Below are 9193 nucleotides of genomic sequence, written 5' to 3'. Positions count from 1 at the left end.
TGCAGGTGATCAGATGAAGATTGTCCCCAGGCTAGAGGATGAGTCCAGAAAAGATCAGCCCTTTTTTCTTCCAATGCAAAGTGAAGCCCCATTCTCCCTTTCCAACTACGAGAAAACTGGATTCGTACAAAACGCTCTTACTCCTGAAATTGGGGCCAGGAACTCTGGGCAGGGTTTAGCTGCACCAAGAGGTGGGATTTCCTTAGAAAAGGGAAACGTTGGCTTAAGTCACAGAAAGACAGAGAAAAGACCCGACTTGGGCATCTTATTAGAGAGATAGAGAGTGGTTTCTCCATTTGCATAAGCAAAATATTAAAGCTTTTTGTTCAGGAAACCTGTATCTCAGGGGAAAGGAATGCAATCATTCCAGTAATTAACAATTTCTCTGAGAAGTGTGGTTTGCATCATACGTGATCTTCTCTTTTTGATTCTCTTTGTTCCCAGAAAATGCAGTGTTTCTCCTCCGGGGCCCCATGGAGGAGAGATGGCATTGACAAGAAGACTGCATTCCTATGATGTCAGAGTCCAGAGTTTCAACTCCTGGCTGATCGGCTTTAAAGATTAGAAAATACAGTGTGGTTCAGAGAAGGGTTCCGAGCATTTCTGTCAGATCAACCTGGGCTCAAATCCTGGCCCCACTTGGTAGCAGTGTGAGCTACCTTCAGAGAACTGGTTAACCACTCACTCTGCCTTCAATTCCTCCTCCTTAAATTGGGGTAATAGCTCCTCCTGACTGGCACGGCTGGGAAAGCCCCTCAGAGAATCCCATCATAGACTGGGCGCTCAGAAGACGTGCTTGTTGAGTATCTCTTGACTATTTTCTCTCTAATTTACTCTTAAGTAGTCTTGTTTTCCAGGATTATGTGTTGATCAATGATTCTTTTTTATTTCTTCAGATAAACAAGAACTTCTTTCTTCCTGCTCTTTTTAAAAATAACTGCCATAGGAGCTATAGGAAAGTTAATTTTAATAATAACTTTCAAGACATTAAGCAGATTAACCGGAATTTTCTATTCTGAGCAAGCTAATCACAGTGTAGCTCTACCTCTCATTTGTAGCAATTACTGCCACTTTAATCAGCTAATTAATTGTTTAATGATGATCAGTATTACCAGAATGTAAGCTTTATGAAGACAAGGTTAGTAGACATAGTGTCTGTCATGTTTACTGCCCTGTCCCGCATACCAGGTGCTGCCTACTGTGTGTGTGATCCAATAAGTATTTTCGTGAACAAATGAAATAACGACTGACTAAACCTTGGAACAAAACCAACCAATAAAAGGAAAATACCTCTATGTTGGAAGAAAACTATTTCACATGGTATTATTGAAGATGACAGTGCATTGGCTTTTATTTAAGTTTTGACTGAATTGCATATGGCATTTTAAGCCATTAACCATGAGCGATGACCACGGCATATCACTAGAATCAATGGCTTTAAACCGCAATTCTGTCGCTCCCTAGCTGTGTGACTTTAGACAAGTAAGTCCTCTTATACCTCTGAGCCTCCATTTTTCTAGCTGTAGAATGGAAGCTAATATTTATGTCAGGGCTTTGCTCTGAGTGTTGCAGGTAATGTAAGTGATGCTGTGCATAGTGCCTGGTACACAGCACATGTTTGATAAAGGTAGCACCTCCAAGAGATGGCTTCAGTGCAGTGGTTAAGAACATGGCCGTGGTGTTAGAGCGCCTGGGTTCAACCCTGATTCTAATATTTATTAGTTGTGTTACTTTGCATAAGTTACTTAACCTCTTTGTGCAGTATTTTTTCTCATCTACAAAGTAGTGTTGATAATAATAATACCTACCTTTATGGTCACTGTAAGATTTAAATAAGTTAATGTAGGTAAAATGCTTAGAGCAGTGTTTGATGTGTGTGTGTGTTTATACACACACATATGTATTAAGCATAATATAATATCACTATTATTCTTTGGTAGCAAATGTTTCTCCTTTGAGGGTACAATCATTTCAGAAACAGCCAAAAGTTAATCTCATACCATGTAAATGACCAAGCTGAGAAACAGAGTTTTTGGTAAAAATTGTTTTATTTCTTCACTTAATATTTCTTCAGCTCTAAATGTTAGGAGACAGGAGATCAGGCATGAATTGGACACTTTGCTCTTGAGGGGCCTCTGGTCAAGCTGGGGAGACAGACATATGTATCAGCAGTTGCAGGAAAGGCCCGTCAGAGCAGGAGGCAGGAGGCAGGAGGCAGGAGGCAGGAGGCAGGAGGCAGGAGGCAGGAGGCAGGAGGCAGGAGGCAGGAGGCTGAATTCTAGTTCCAGCTGTGCTTTGAACTTGATGCGTGGCCTTGGACAAGTCCCTTTCCCTCTCTGGGTCTTTGTGTTGGAGGAGTTAAACTTTACGTGATCTGCAGAACCATCCTGCTTTGTGATCCTCAGATCTTTTGATTTTTTTCCCAGTAGAATGGTGCTTCTTCCAGTAGTTTCCGTCTCCTGAAGCCGGTGCGGCCTCTACAGGACGGCGTGCAAATTCCATCGCTGAAAGGTTTTCCGACTGCCAGCCCCACCAGCCTGCCTCGAGGAAAGGCCATTCTTGGGCCTGAGGAGGGAGTCAGAGACCTGCTCCCTCCACTCATGGACTGTGAGGTGGGGAGAGCACGTGCCTTTGCCTGAGCCTCAGAACCCCACAAGTGCAACGAAGAGGCTGTGCCCAGAGTTCTCCAGGCTTCCTTCAACTCCACTGCCCCGTGCTCTCAGGTTGTTATTAATAGGAGCTGATATTTGCCAGAGCAGCACTTCCCAAACTATTTCAGTGAAATGTTATATTCTGTGGGATGTGAGTAGGATTCAGTAAAACAAAAGAGGGGGTTGTTCTAGCCTCAAACAAGCATGGGAAATATTTAGTTAAATAAGACCCCTCAGGATATTTAACATGCTAATTACATGCTGAATTTCTTCAAGGGGCAGTGCAGAGCCTGACAAAGGAAAGCTCCCAATGTGGCTAAGAGCACAGGCTAGGTGGGTTTTGAACCCTCATTCTACCGTCTAGCTGTGTGACCACGGGGAAGTTCACCAGCCTCTCTGAACTGCAGTGCCCTCATTTGTAGTTCAGAGAAGAAATGGGGCCTGCCTTTTAGCACTGAGGGTGAAATGCAGCATTGCATGCAAAATGCTCTGCACAGTGCCTGAGATGGGAGCATTCAGTACCCACCAGGCATTATCGTTATATTATTGCCCACGAGGCTCTTTTGTGGAAAAATAGTTGTGAATATCTCTCAGGATGCCCACAGTGTGGGAAATGCTGATCCATCTGCTTGTTTTGAGCACTGCACTTCCTTGTCACCCTGATGTTGGATGGCTCCTGTGAACATCTGCCCCACCTCTTTACCCAGCTGCACTGACCATGGGTGTCAGGATGTGATAGGGATGGAATTGGGGTACCAAGTGCAGGGTTCTGAAGACCCCAGTGAACCCAGAGATGAGTGAGTAGGCAGGTGAGATGGGAGCAGGGGACCTAAGAGGGAGTTGTAAGGGTGAGGTTGGAGAGGTGGGCTTGGGAGGGTTGTAGGAGCTCTGAGGCCAGGATGAGGAATTTGTGGCAGCAGGGAGTTGTGCGAGAGGTGTCTGAGCATAGCTGCTGGCTCCAAAGTGCCCAGAGGCACTGCCTCCTGCCTCGAGTCGTCCCAGCTCCTCTGCCCTGGGTTTCCGGATGGCCCAGAGGCAGATGTGAGTGCCTGGGACATGCCACTTTGCCTCTGTGCCTCTCAGTCTCCACTTTTCTAAAATGCGAGGAGCAGCCTAACCCACAGGGCTGCAGCGAGGGTTCAGTGAGATGTTTTACAGCAAGCTCGTCAAGCTGAGATCCCACCATGTGCCCTATGTTCAGGCCTGGGGAAGATTGAGATGAATAAACTGATCCCTGCCCTTGAGGAGTTCGCAGTGTGCTGGTTACAATACTGCGAGGTAAGTGCTGCGGTCAAGTTCAACCCATGAAAGAGCCCTGCGCCCAGGTCGGAGGGTGGGAAGGTTGTGGGAGGAGGGAGGGTTCCCAAAGTTCCCCAGAGGAGCTAGTGCCTCGGCTGAGTCCTGAGGCACCCCGGAAGTTAGTGGATGACGGAAGAAGTGAGGTTCCAGGCAGAGAAAGTAGCATGAGTAAGGCCTGGAGAAATGAAATGCCAATCTGGATGGGCAAAGAGTAGCAAGTGGTATTATTAGAACATTAAATTTGGCATCTGGAAGGAGATTTAATAAACACTGCTGGCAGGGACACTGCTAGCCTTTAAACAGAGAGCATAGTGTGAAGCTAAAGAAGTGAAGCTCTAACTGCAGAATTTCAGGAATTGGCTTGTATAAAGTGTTTGTCTCCCCTGAAATTGTTCCGTGGTCCCCTTAGTCTCTGTGATAGGCTGCATCAGTGCAGACTGCAAGCCTTGAATGCCAGGCTAAGAGGTTTGTTCTGTAGCCTGCAGACTAATGGAAGAATTAGCCATAAAAGCCATGGGATTTAGAATGGAATCCTTGGCATTCTCTGCATGTGCAGGGCTGGCTAGGCAAGGAGGTTTCCAGAAGAAAAACAGAGAGACCTTTGCCCTTCTCCTGCATTTAGGCAGAAAGTAGAATTAGGATAAGGTTGGCTGAGTGATCTGGCTATTGTGCCTGCCCTTTGGGCTTCACCATCCAATCTGCCATAGTGCAGGGGGCTTAAGGCATGCCACTCGGGGGGCTGGGTGGTAAGCCCCAGCGCTGCCTGGGCTTTGGGGAGCTACTGAAAGCAAATAAACCTGAGCAGAGGAATTAGTTCTGTTGTTTCCCAGAAAAAGGAGTGTGGCTGTACCTTCTCAGCTGGGGACGCACACTGTCCAGCCTGTCACCACTGAGCGGAGGGTCTCTCAGTCAACTCCTCCAGGCCCCCATAGGTCCTCTGAGCTTGATGGTTGAAATCTCCTGTAGTGAGTCACCCTGGGTTAAAGAGAACAAGATGGGGGTGATGCAGGGCCTGGGACAGGGCCTAATTCTGTCTTTAACCCACTGTGTGACCTTGGACAAGTCCATTCACCTCTTTGAGCCTCAGTTTCCTCATTTCAAAAATGAGGCAAGTCCTCCAAGGGCCGCTCTGAGCACCGAATGAGATAGTGTGTGTGGCAGGGCTTTGCAGTGGAAGAGGTATCATTGTTTTTATTAAGAGCGGCAGAAGGGGAGAGCAGAAAAGCGTGACAGGATTGGAAATGAGAATTCTGTGTTATAGCTAGGTAATTGTAAATTATTGCCAAGTTTTATAGCATAGTAAGGGTATTTTGGTTATGTTTTCTTTTTTTTTTTTTAATCCTCACTTGATATTTTTTCCATTGCTTTTCAGAGACAGTGGAAGGAGGAGAGAAAAAACACACACACCCATGTGAAAGAGACATATCGATTGGTTGCCTCCTGGGGCCAGGGATCGAGCCTGCAACTGAGGTACGTGCCCTTGGCTGGAATCGAACCTGGAACCCTTCAGTCTGTGGGCCAACACCCTAACCACTGAGCCAAACCGGGTAGGGTGTATTTTGGTTATGTTTTAAAAATTAACTTTATCTCTTAAAGGCACATACTGAAATATGGATAAAACTATATAATATCTGAGCTATGCTTCAAACTAAAGAAAGGTTGATCTGGATGTGGGGAGGGATGAAGCGAGATGGGCCAAGAGTTAGTCAATGAAGCTGGGTGCCAGGCGCATGGGGGTTCATTATACTATTCTGTCTACTCTTCTATATGTTTAAAATTTCCCATAGTAAAAAGTTAAAAAGCATAGCATTTAGGGTCAGACTGGCCTATTTGCATGGCTTAATAGCTGTGTGACCCAAGGCAAGTCTCTACCTCTCTGAATCTCTCTACTCAAATGTTAATTAGTACACAAATAATAGTACCTGTTTCATAGGGTTCTCACAAAGACCACACCACACGTGATAATGCATGTCAAAATGCTTACCCCGAAGCCTGGCACACAGTAGGGTTCTGGTAAATCACGACTCCTCCCAGAAATTTTCACCAAACATCATCTGTCACCCTACCGCCCTGCTGGATGCAACCAGACTGGCCAGGGTCTGTTCCCTCAGGTGAAGGACAGTCAAGCCTCAAGCCTTTCTGCAATGGGTGTTGATGGGGCTCTGCTGGGGGAGGCAAAGGGAGCTAATGTGTGTCCCCACCCCTCCTCCTCGCCGGGAAAAGGGAATGGCCCAGGGGAGCGCCTGTGGCTGGGCATCTTCTCTCTACCGACCGCCCACCGAGATTTACAGCCGCCCTGCGAGGTCAGTGCTTTCACTCAGAGAGTTTAGGAAACTCGCAAGTGGTTGCACAACCAGTGAGTGAAGAGGAGGGAGGAAGAAGGAAGGAGGAAGGAGGAAGGAGGAAGGAGGGGGAGGGGATAAACAGGGAACAGGGATGGGGGGGAGAAAGTGACTCCAGAAGAACAGTGAGGGGCTAGAACAAGGTGAAAGAGAGCAGGAGGTGACCTAGGACTCCAGAGGCACCAGAGGGCCTGGGGTGAGGAGATGAGCAGGGACAACCAGCCCTCCTGTCTCCTTCCCTCCTAGGTCCCTCAGGTGACTAAATGTTTCCAGTCCCCTCAGCCACTAGTTGACAAGGGTGGGAGATGGGAAGGCCACGCTCATCTCCCTGGGGGTCCCGTCTCTTCTCAACAGCAGGAGACTGGTCAGCACTGCGGAGTGGACAGCATCTTGGCCATGCCCTAACTGGGCCCCAGGGTTGCCCTCAGCCCTGGGTCTCTGCATGGTGCTAGAGCCGAACCCCACAATCCCATCCTCAAGTCCTCTCCTTTAGGGGACTGTTCTCAGCTAGCTTAGGTGGGGTGTAGTGTCTGCAGGGTCAGGGCCTGTCACATGGAGGGACATCTTTCACAGACCAGCCCTGAGCAGGTAGGGCTGGGGCTTCCCAAGAAGTGTGAGAGAGGCATCCTTCCCGGAAAGGCTGGGTGTGCTTGGAGAGATAAGAGAGGTGGGCATGAACTCCTTGTAGGGCAAAGGAGGCATTTGGACCGAGCAGAGCCAGCACGTCTGGAGACCTGTTCTTGGAGCCTCACTGAACCCCAGCTCTGCCAATCAGCAGTGATGTGGCCTTGAGACAGTCTCTTCACTTCTCTGGGCCTTGGCCTCTGCATCTGTAAATTGCAGATACACTGTCTGCCCTCCTAGCTCCCAGGAGCCATTAGAGCACATATAGGATGATGGAATTAAAGGCACTTTTTGAACGTGGTGCCCTGTTTCCATGTGAGCTCGCATTCCTAGGTGCTGCCCTGTCATTCTAGTCATGCAAACTAGAGTTAAATATGCACTCATCCTATGATCCAACCATTCCACTCTCAAATATAAATCAAAGAGAAGTATAGTTCACCAGAAGACAAGTACCTATAAGACTATTCATAGCAGCATTAGTCATAATATCCCTAAACTGGAGATGACCCAGTGTCCATAAACAAGTTGTGATATATTCACACAATGGAATACTTCTCTGCAATAACACAGAACAAGCTATTGATATAAGCAACAACATGAATGAATCTCAAATACATGTTGAGCAATAGAAGCCAGACATAAAGGAATATATATGCATATACCAAGGTCAAGGTACAGGATATTTCCAGTACTTCACTGTATGCACATAATACCTTGATTTAAAAAGTTTAAGGCCCACTAAAAAATAAGGCACATTATTCAATAAGAACCACAAATATTTTTATATATTTATTTTGCCTAAGTGTAAACATGGCACACTACCAGTGGGCTCTGACATAAACACCTTCCTTGCCAGACGGTCTCACGGGCTTCCTCTGGGCTGAGGCTGCAGTTCCCAGCAGTGTACACTGGAATGCCACAAAGTGCAAACTCAGTTTCAGCCACAGTGATTACCGAAGTGGTTGGAAGATTGAACTGGAGGGATTATGAGATTGAGGATAGTTGGGGTACCACTTGCTGTGGGTGAGAAACAGCACAAGTAGTAAGAGGTTATCTCAACATGGGGTTACACACAAGAGCTCTGCATGTGGGCATGTAAGGAAATACAGCCTGGAGAGCCATTGATTCTGTTCAACGATATCACAATGCTGAGGGACAGGCAAGGAAATCCTGCACGCTTGGGAGTACACTGCGATCCCTCAGGCAGGCCTCCAGAAACCCTGCTACCTGAGAGCGTGTCCCAGTCTCCAAAGAGCAAGAACCACTTGCTTAAGGAAGGGCCTTGCTCAGGTCCATTCTGGGTTTGCTCGGGCCCATTCCTTGTCCCAAGTCCACATGTCTTCCTCTGGACTCCTGTTCTGTGCTGTCTGCAGGAGGGCGATGCTTTCCTGACTCATGGCCTTTGTTAATATTTGAAAACTTCTTTGGGCTTGTCTGTGACATTACTCAGCATCTGTGACAAGTGCAAGCCTTTGTTAATTTATTCCTAGAGAAGCCTGTTCCTTCCGTTCACTCTTCAAGGTCCCAGCACCCTGCCTTCAGTGTGCACCTGGAGGCGGATTTCCTTCTCCAGCTGGCAGCCTGCTCTGACTGTTTTCTGCGGTGGAAGGACAACGGTGAGAGTCATTATCTGTTTCTTTGGTTTGGAAGAATAATTTCCTGGTTGGAATACAAGCTGAAAAAGAATGTTGAACAGAAACATGGGAAAGGTGATATCTTTTTAAAAAAAATTATATCTTTATTGATTTCAGAGAGAGGGAGAGGGGTAGTGCGCCCCCTACTGGGGATCGAGCCTGCAGCCTGGGCATGTGCCCTTGACTGGGAATTGGACCCGCAACCTTTTGGTGCGTGCGCCAATGCCCAATTGAGGCACACCGGCCAGGGTGGGAAATTATTTTTATTGTATTAGGAAATTCTAGCACATAAGACCATGACTTCACAGATATTATTGCTTAGCAGAGGGCTAAAGAAGTTATTTCAACTTAAAAAGCAAGTTGATAAAAAACCCCTGTCAGTAACAGCATAGGTGGACACAGATAGGGCTGAAATTAGGAAGGAGTGACGTTCAAAGCGCTTTGCACCACCTGGAGCACAAATCTCTACAGGATCCCATGTTAATGCCCGTCTCTTCCACGGGACTAGCCTGCTGCCGAGCCTGCCGTCCGGTCAGAGCTGGCCCATCGGCCCTTGGGAGCTGACGAGGGCATCTGTCTGTCTTTGGGCTGCCTTCAAAGCCAGATCCAGCTTGTCCAGATTAAGGATTAGATGGTGGCTGTA

Source organism: Miniopterus natalensis, chromosome 12 (assembly GCF_054644295.1).
Source record: "Miniopterus natalensis isolate mMinNat1 chromosome 12, mMinNat1.hap1, whole genome shotgun sequence".
Lineage (NCBI taxonomy): Eukaryota > Metazoa > Chordata > Mammalia > Chiroptera > Miniopteridae > Miniopterus > Miniopterus natalensis.
The sequence above is the reverse complement of the archived record's forward strand: the minus strand, read 5'-3'. Positions refer to the sequence as shown.